Below are 10371 nucleotides of genomic sequence, written 5' to 3' on the forward strand. Positions count from 1 at the left end.
TTTATTTATTTGACAGAGAGAGATCACAAGTAGACATAGAGGTAGGCAGTGTGGGGGGGCGGGGGGGTGAGAAGCAGGCACCCCGCTGAGCAGAGAGCCCGATATGGCTCAATCCCAGGACCCTGAGATCATGACCTGAGCCGAAGGCAGAGGCTTTAACCCATTGAGCCACCAAGGCGCCCCTATATTTCTTTCAAATTAACAGTTCACAAAGGTTAGGGAAGGGGTATTGTGGTCGGTTTCGCCCGCAGCTGTTGCTGTGGCTCTTGTTGTTGTTGTTGTTAGCTCCTGAAAAATCAAGCAGCTTCTTAGTCCTCCTCTGACCTTATTCCTTCTAATAGGACAACTTTACTCAGGCCAGTCTTTTCCAACAAAATAGAAAGTATAAGTTTAAGAATAAGTACATTAATTGGATTCTAATCAGCATTAGAACATAGAATAATCAGAATCTAGTTCCAAACAATCTAAGACATGCCTTACTTCAGTTTCTAGGTTCTAAATCCCTTTGTCAAGTCATCTGAAGTTCAGCTGATCATACTAATAGTTTTTGTTAGATATTTGAGAAATGGTAACTCTAGCTGGATACTTAGACTTTGATTTCTTTGTCTACTAGATGAAGGGTTTATACTCAATCAGGCTTTTTCCAATTCTTAAGTTCTACGATCTTATTATCTTTTGTATGTACATTATGTACATTCTCTTGCCACCTCAAATCTTATGTACATTCTCTTGCCACCTTAAATCTTTTTTTTTTTTTTTTTTAAGGTCAGGCTGAGTTTTTCTCACCTGGCTATTAATACAATGCTTCTATTCTGTTTTCCACCTTTTACTGAACTACCAATGTGCTATTTGTCTTTCTTCACTCTCGGCTTCCTTTTGATTAATAGCTATTATTTTGATGGCAAAGGTTATACGCGCATGGGGACAGGGGTTATATGGGAAATCTCTGTACTCTGGTCAATTTTGCTGTGAACATAAAACTCTAAAAAATCAAGTGTGTTAATAAAAAATTCTGATACAGAGACGTACCTGCCTAATGTAGGTATTTAATAACTAGTAATTATGGTATAATTCAAAAAGTCTGACATTCACAGTGGATGAGGATGGGGTAAATCATTAGTCTTCAAAAGAGTTAGTAGGTGGGGACACCTGGGTGGCTCACTTGTTAGGCGTCTGCCTTCAGCTCGGGTCGTGATCCCAGAGTCCTGGGATCGGGTCCCACATCGGGCTCCCTGCTCGGCGGGAAGCCTGCTTCTTCCTCTCCCACTCGCCCTGCTTGTGTTCCCTCTCTCACTCACTGTATCTCTCTCTGTCAAATAATAAATAAAATCTTAAAAAAAAAAAAAAGAGTTAGTAAGTGAAGCTAGATATGCAGTATGTGAGTTAGGATCTAGATTTAGGTAAAACTTTTTGCTTGGTGGTCCTGACCCAACAAGTAGTATTTTTAAAAATCCCAAAATTTTCTTCCAAAAGGATTTGAAAGCTATAAAATAGCGGTTGGCCAAAAGTTTTTTGGCGATTATATTCATTTACTGGCATTCTGGGGGTGGGGGTGGAATCCAATCTGGGTTTCTTTGAAAAAGGAAGGAAATTCATATAAAAACAGAGGAAGTTCAGAAGTTTCTCACTCAGGGTCTAACATCTTCCCACTGCCCCCAAATTTGGTATGAATGCAAATAGTTTATTTTAAAATTTATTAAGCATTTTTCTGTGTGCAAAAGATGGTGCACAACCCTAGGGAATATAAAGATGAATTCTTTCTAAAGGCTCTAAGAAGTACTATGATCAAGACAAATATAGTATGTTATGGGAAGTGAGAATACGGAGAGTCCAAAATAAAGGAGTTGGGGAGGGAGGGAAGCCTTGGGGGATGGGAGTCTTGAAGGACCCAGTAAGAAATCAGCCATTCATTCACTCCTTAAACAAGTCCAAAATGCCTAGGGTGTAACAGGTATCATCCTAGGTCCTGAAGATATCGAATTGACCGGGCGCCTGGGTGGCTCAGTGGGTTAAGCCGCTGCCTTCGGCTCAGGTCATGATCTCAGGGTCCTGGGATCGAGTCCCACATCGGGCTCCCTGCTCAGCAGGGAGTCTGCTTCCCTCTCTCTCTCTGCCTGCTTCTCTGTCTACTTGTGATCTCTCTCTGTCAAATAAATAAATAAAATCTTTAAAAAAAAAAAAAAAAGATATCGAATTGACCAAAGAAAAATTCCTGGTCTTATGAAATCAACAGTTTAGTGGAAAAAGAAAGACAAAATAAGTAAAACAGGGGCGCCTGGGTGGCTCCGTGGGTGAAAGCCTCTGCCTTCGGCTCAGGTCATGATCCCAGGGTCCTGGGATCAAGCCCCACATTGGGCTCTCTGCTCAGCAGGGAGCCTGCTTTCTCCTCTCTCTCTGCCTGCCTCTCTGCCTACTTGTGATCTCTCTCTGTCAAATAAATAAATAAAATCTTAAAAAAATAAGTAAAATAATATTAAGTCCATTGGTAACAAGTTCTGTGGAGAAAAACTGCAGAGAAAGGAGACAGGAAGTGCTGAGATGAAGGTTGTAATTTAAAATAGAATAGTCCGAGAGGAGCAAAAAGGTGATATTTAAGCCAAAATCTGAAGGAGATGAAGGAGTGAACCTTGCGGATATCCTAGGCACTGAGGCAAGGGCATCCTGGCCAGTATAAGAATCAACAAGGAGCAAGTCTGACTGAATACTGACAGAAGTGGTTAGAGGTAGATTGTCCCTGAAGAGTTTGGTTCTTACTATTTAGAAAATGGGATGCCATTGTGGGATTTTACAAAGAGAAGAGATCTGTATACACTTTAAATGGATTTCTTTGATGTGTTGAAAATGAACCGGAGTGAGAGAAGAGATGAAAGGATGCAAAGACAGAGGGGCGCCTGGCTGGCTCAGTTGGGAGAGCATATGACTCTTGTTCATCTCCGAGTCGTGAGTCTGAGCCCCACGTTGGGTGTGGAGTTTACTTAAAAAAGAAAGAAAAAGATAAAAGGAAAGAAGAAAGAAAGAAAGGGTAAAGATGGGGAGACCAGTTGGAAGGCTACTGCAGATATCCAGGCAGGGAGAGCTAAGGGGGACCAGTTGGGTCCAAGATAATATTTTGAAGGAAAAGCCAACAAGATTTATTGATAGACTGAATTGGGATGTGTCAGAGAATAACTACTTCAAACTTGGTGGCCAAAGGAACTAGGAAGCTAGAATTAATATTCACTGAGATGTAGAATAGAAGACAATAGAGGGGCAGGTTTGTGGAACAAGTTCAGGAGCTCAGCTTTGGACCTGTTACTTTTGAAATGTCTATTCAATATCCAAGCAGAGGTGTTGAATAGAGAGTTAAAGTTTTGTCTGACATGAGAAATGGTTCTGGCTGGAGATATAAATTGAGAGGTCATTAGAGAGTCATGATACTTGAGGTCATGAAACTGGATGAGATCTCCCAGGACATGATTCACTCCCAAGGTAACTGCGGCTTCCAACATTAAAAAATCAGAGATGGGAAACTAGCAAGAAGACTGAGAAGGGGAAGCCAGTGAGGTAGGAAAGCAAAGAAGAGGGGAGAGAGAGGGGCACATGTGTTTGGCTCAGTCAGTTGAATGGCCAACTCTTGATTTTGGCTGGGGTCATGATCTCAGGGTCGTGGGATTGAGCCCCAGTAGCCTTGGAGTCCTCGGGTGTAGCCTCAGCACTCAGCAGGGAGTCTGCTTGAGGATTCCTTCTCCCTCTCTCTCTTTGCCCCTCCCCCCATGCTACAGGGGAGGGGGAGCATTCCAGGAAAGAAGAAAAGTATAAATAAAGGCACAGAGGTATAAAGAAGAACTCAAAAGATAAGAAGCTCTGCCTCATCAGAAATGCCCTTTATGTGAACAAAAATGCTAGCTACTAACACAACTGAAAAATCAAAATGCATTATTAACTAGCAAGGTAATAATTCTCACTTCTAACAGTTGGTAAGAATTGTAAGCATTTGAGGAATGCTTTCAGGTAGATTTTAAGAGCTTAGTTGATTTTCATCAGATTTCTATTTTGCTGTGATTTATTTGATCTATCAATGGACAAATACTTGACAGAAGGTTCTGGGGACAATAGGCACCCTTAAAATTTGTTCTACAAGAATGAATTGAATTAGGCTAAAGTATGATGATTAATGGTTGAAGGTAGCTTTCTATCTGTGCATGAACTTCAACCTGGATGTCACTCAACAGAGATTGTTTAGGCCCACATATTTTTGTGTACATTAGTAAATAATACCAACATCCTAATTAATTCATACTAAAGTGTGAGGGAGTACTCAGTAGATACTAAGACTGTCCCCAGAAATTCCATAGGAAAGGGCTCGATTTCCCCCCACTCAGAAAAACTCTCTTCATTAGTAGCTCAGACCACGTACTAGATTCAATAGCAAGCTTTCCCAGGAACAGTGCTAAATGAACCCAAATTTTCTAGTTTCTATGTACTAGAAAAATGGATCTATGGAACAAAAACAGAGAAGGGCAGACTTAAGTTCTAGTTACAGATCTCTATGTGCATTTATTAGCTACACCCCATCTTGCATTATGCAAACATTAATATAAGGAGTTTCTCTACCCTCGATACTCCATCCCTCCTTGACCTCAAACATTTTCATTCTTCTGAAGTCTTAGAGCACTAAATGCAATTACATGCCAGTACGTATATATTTGTCTCTACCTGTGAGCTTGCCCGTGCCATTGCATGTGATTGTGATTCTGGTTATTACTGCTGCTCAAGACATTACCCCCAAAACTTAGTAGCATAAAACAATGACAATTTTTATTTTGCTTATGAATCTGTGATTTGGGCAAGATTCAGTGGAGATAGCTAACCTCTCCTCCATCTAGCCAGCCCACAGCAGGCACCAGCCATCTGGTGTGTGAGTGAGTAAGGCTTCAGAGGATTCCATTCCTTAGCTTTCAAGCTTTTGCCACTGAGACAATGTGCTACGTCTTCCCCCACAAGGCTCACCCAAAGGTGAGCAGTGTGTGCCTGTGCGTGTGGAGTGGAGGGCGGGAGTAATCAGCTTAAGTTTTATCACCTTTTATGACCTAGCCTTACATGTAACACGATGGCACTTCTGCTGCATTCATTGAAGTGGTCACAGAGTTCTGCCTGGGTTTAAGGGGAGGGGAAATGGGCTCCAGCAACACTGCTGCACCACAGCCTGCCCTCTGATCACAACTGACATTTCTTCTGTCTGCAATATACATTCATTCACCCCTTTCTCCAAAATCCGCATTATGATCTCAGGCTCGAGCCTGGATTGTAGGATCTCATCATTGAGATCAGGTCCAGGTGTGAATGAGGCTCCTTGGGTGTGTTTCCTCAAATATAGTTTCTCTCTCTCTCTCTCTCTCTCTTTTTAATATTTTATTTTTAAGTAATCTCTATATCCAGTGATCTCTATATCAAACTCAGAACCCTGAAATCAAGAGTTGCACACTCCACTAGCTGAACCAGTCAGGTGCCCTCAAATAGAGTAGCTTTTGACTTGAATTCCTGTCCTTAGTAAATACACACTGGGGTTATTTAGGGGAAATGGACAATGATGTATAGAACTTACTTTTAAAGCATCCAGGAAAAAACAAAGTTTTTAATGCACATAACACACACATTCCCAGAATATATATATTGTATGTACTCATGTGCTTGTATGTATGGAGAGAGAGAATGGGAAAGAGGGAGAATCTATAATAAAGCAAATTGATTAAAGTGTTAACAAATAAATCTAAATAAAGGGTATACAAGTATTTTGTTTGTTTGTTTGTTTTTTTCTTACAGCTTTTCTATAAGCTTGGAATTATTTCCAAGTTAAAAGTGTTTTTAAGGTGACGCACACAGCATAGATCCTGAGCATTAATCTTTTGATATTTTTAATTCCTGGGAAAAGTCCTAACTTGATGTTTGTACTTCTTTCTGAGGGTTGAGAGAAGACCCTTTAGTTCTCCCTTTGCCCAGATATCTATGAGAAGGCACTTCCCAGTTTAGCCTGTATTCCTCCACATCTCATTTCCTTAAAGAGCTGGTCTGGGAAAGATCCCTTTTCAAGAGGGAGTTTTGGCCGTGCTGAAACACAGCTTTTCAATGGTCTTTGTGTTACGTACCACACCAAAGGCTTCTGGAAGTGTGGCTTGGTTTATTTAGAGAAATTGTAGAAGGATGCCCATCAGTTTCCTTGTAACAAAAGAGACTGGGATTAGCTCCCTGAAGCACCATCATTGTGCTCCCAGAGCACACACTCTAAAAATAGTGGCTGCCCAGAAACAATCTTCTCATGTTTCCAGTTTGAAAAGGACACTTAAATAGAAAGCTGGTCTTTTTAGCCAGTGTCACAATCCCCAAACAAACAGAATAATCACTGGTAGGGGTCCCAGTTTAGAATGCGCAAGCCGGTCATTTAACGCATTTATTCACGGCTGTCATAAGCTTGTTGGCTGCCCAGAAAAGGCTTCCCAGGTTGGCAATAATCTTAGGGCAGTCACCTTAGTTGTATCTGTTGGCCTTTCTTATGCAAGTACTCAGGATAGAGTTGTGCACAGAGGTGCACTTAATCTCAATATGTTACTGTTGCCCAAATAAAGCATCTGCAGGTAATTATCCCAGAGTGCAGTCCTGGAAAGGAAGCCAGGTTTGATTCTTAACAGGGAATGTCTTTCTTGGGACCAGGTTCCCGGGATGTGAATGTATCTCTTTTTTTGTGTGTGGTAGTAGAACCTAGAAAAAAGGTGTTATTGTATCTTTGTCCATGGGAATGAATGAAGATTTCTTGAAACGTACTCTGTCGGGTGACACAAATAAACCATATAATTATATTCCCCAAAACAAAAAAGCTCAAAACATAAGAATATGTGGGTTTCCTGGGTCAGACCAAAGGCCATGTAATTCCGTTTTTTTTTTAAGTAAACTTTTTACTTGGAAATACTTTCAGAATTACATAAGAGACTGTATAGAAAGTTCCTTAATGCTCCTTACTCAATGTCCACCATTGCTAACATATTACCATGTTACTTCTGTCAAAACTAAAAAATTGACATTGGTATATTATTATCTAAATTCCAAGCTTGCTTTGGATTTCACCAGTTTTTCCATTTAAGTTCATTTTTGTTCCAGGATCAAACACAGACTATCCCATTACCTTTAGTCATCATGTATCCCCCAGTCTTCTCTAGTTTGTGACAGTTTCTTAGTCTTTCCTCATTTTTCAAATGACCTTATCAATCTTGAGGAGTTCTAGCCAGATATCCTGTAGAATGTCTCCCAATCTGGGTTTGTCTGATTTTTTTCTTTTGGTTAGTTTGGGTTAATGGGTTTTTTTGGGAAATATCGCAGAGATGGGGGCTCATGGCTGGCTCAGTAGGTAGGACATGTGACTCTTGATCCCAGGGTTGTGAGTTCAAGCACGATGTTGGGTGCAGAGATGACTTAAAATAAAAATCTTAAACAACAACAATGCTGTGGAGGTAAAGTCCTCTTCTCGTAACACATCATATCTGGGAGTACATGATACTCACACGACATCACTGGTAATGTTAACCTTCATCACTAGGTTAATGTAGTGTCCAGCAGGCTTCTCCACTGTAAAGCTACCACCATTCCCTTTTCCTACTCCATTCTTCAGATGGCTTAGATTTTGTTGGACATCAAAAAACATTGTGTAAGAGAGTAGGGCATTTAGACATTATAATGGCCTTAGGTTTTACGGATTTACCCAGAACATTCCTAATTCTAACAAGAGTCCAAAAAAGACAAAGAATCTTCTCAAAATCTATAGAAACTATAGGAATATAGTCTTTGAGCTATAGGAACAAGTCAAAATGTATTATCTTACTGTCCACTGATCGACCAATGGAACATTACACAAATACACAAAAGTTATACAAATTCCAACATAATTGAATGTAGTCCATTGGCAGCTAGGATCTCCTAGCTCTCTAAAATCTAGAGAAAATCGATTCAGCTCTGCAACCTATAAACCATGAAAGTCTAAAGTGCTTCTCCAATTTCTCCACAAATTCCCAGGAATTTATGTCATCGTGGTGGTCTCTTCTGATCACATTTTTTGCCTCTGCCACATTTTTTGCTCTCTACCATATCTTGTTGCTGCTCCTTATCTTTCACTGGCAGCCTGCACCCAAAATAGGATAGCCCAGCTTTTTTTTACTTCATCTTATTCTAAAACAGACATACATCTAAAGATGAATAGGGTAGACATGGAGGTTTGTTTTTTGTTTTTTGTTTTTTAAAAGATTTTATCTATTTGAGAGAGAGAGAACACAAGCAGGGGGAGCAGGGAACAGCAGGCAGAGGGAGAAGCAGGCTCCCCTGCTTCTCTGAGCAAGGAGTCAGATGTGGGACTCAATCCCTGGACCCTGGGATCATGACCTGAGTCAAAGGCAGACTCTTGCTTGACCAACTGAGCCACCCAGGATCTTGACACAGAGGGTTCTAATGAAATGTTACATCTCACACCTTACAGCAAACGAATACAACCTATATTCATCCCATGGGTCACCCTTCCCCAGGCATGCCTTACTGGAAGTGCTGGAGTGTCACACCCAGGCTTCCCAGCCTCCAAGTCATCCCAGGGTGACCCAGGCTCACATCATCTCTTTTGCGGGTTTCTATCTCTGTAATGTCCCCTCTTTCTTCCTCTCTCTTCTGACAACCTTTTCTACATCAAAAACAAAACCAAAGGCCAAATTCTTCTCATTTTCTCTTTCAAAGCGGCTTAGCTCTCTCTTTTTGGTGACAAGGCTCCTGCCTTGGCCTCAGATCTCACCTTGTGCCTCCAGCTATGAAGTTGTTTCTTTCCTAAAAGTGATTCCGGTGCTTGCTGTTAGGACAACAACATTTTTCTCCATTCGTCTTGGGAACAGCCATCCATTTGTTCATGCATTCAATTCAACAAACATTGATCGAGCTCCTACAATAGAGATCTGGAGGACCGAAAGCTAATTTGAGCGGGATTCTGCCTTCAAGGAGCTCATGGTCTCCAGAGAAAGGTGAAAGTTAACCAAACACTTCTATGTGGCAGGCACACTGTTGGGCCCTTTCCCCTGAAAAATCTTTTTTTAAAAAAATATTTTATTTATTTATTTGACAGAGAGAGATCACAGGTAGACAGATAGACAGGCAGAGAGAGAGAGAGGAGGAAGCAGGCTCCCTGTTGAGAAGAGAGCCTGATGTGAGGTTTGATCCCAGAACCCAGAGATCATGACCTGAGCTGAAGGCAGAGGCTTAACCCACTGAGCCACCCAAGTTCCCCTCCCCTGAAAAATCTTTAAAAAAATTTTAAATTCTTAATTGACATATAACATTGTATTTATTTAAGGTGTGCAACATAATGATTATATATATATATATAATATGTATATTATATATATGAATATATATGATGAAATCATTGCCACAATCAGTTATCAGTTTAAGTCAACCTCCATCCACTCACACAATGAACTATCTTCCATCCTCAGAGAAACTCTGTGTGATAAGTTTTGTTATTTCCTTTTTGCCATTGAGGAAATTATGGTTTGTAAAGAGTGGTGTGCTGGCAAATGCTTAATGAACAGTTTGGCGGGGAGAAGAAGACACTGATTTGTAGTGGTTTTGATTTCTGTTGTATAAATACTGCCTCTACACTGACGTCCAGCCACCAATGTATCACAACTCCATGTGAAGCTGGGAAGAAATGCTTGGCAGTGCACGGTTACACAGTGTTTCTACATCACCTGTGCAACAGACAGAAATAACCGCCAGGGCAAAGATAACCATGAAATGTGGAAAAATAACCAGGAAGGGCTGACTGTTGAATATTATTTTGTCTTCAATGTGATTTCTTTAATTTTAAGTTGATATTTAACTTTATTTTTACAGAATTAATTTTTAATTGTGGCAAAAGATACATAACATTAAGTTTACCATTTTAACCTTTTATGAGTGTGCAAGTTTGTGGCATTAAATACACTCACAATGTTGTAGAGCTACCATCATTATCTATTTCCAGAACTTTTTTTTATCACCCCAAACAGAAACTCTGTAATTATCCTTCCTTCTTCCCAGATACCGGTAACTTCTATTCTACTTCTATCTCTCTGAATTTTCCTGTTCCAGATATTTAATATAAGTAGAATCATATAATATTCTGTTTTTTTGGTATCTGGCTTATTTCATTTAGCACAATGTTTGCAAGGATTATCCACATTGCAGCACATATAAAAATTTCATTCTTTTTTATGGCCGAATAAAATTCTACTGTATGGATATACCACATTTTGTTTATCCACTCATCTGTTGATGGACATTTGGGCTGGTTCCACCTTTTGGCTGTTGTGAATAATGTTGCTATGAATA

This window comes from Lontra canadensis, unplaced genomic scaffold, assembly GCF_010015895.1.
Source record: "Lontra canadensis isolate GAN:19392208 unplaced genomic scaffold, GSC_riverotter_1.0 scaffold43, whole genome shotgun sequence".
Classification (NCBI taxonomy): domain Eukaryota; kingdom Metazoa; phylum Chordata; class Mammalia; order Carnivora; family Mustelidae; genus Lontra; species Lontra canadensis.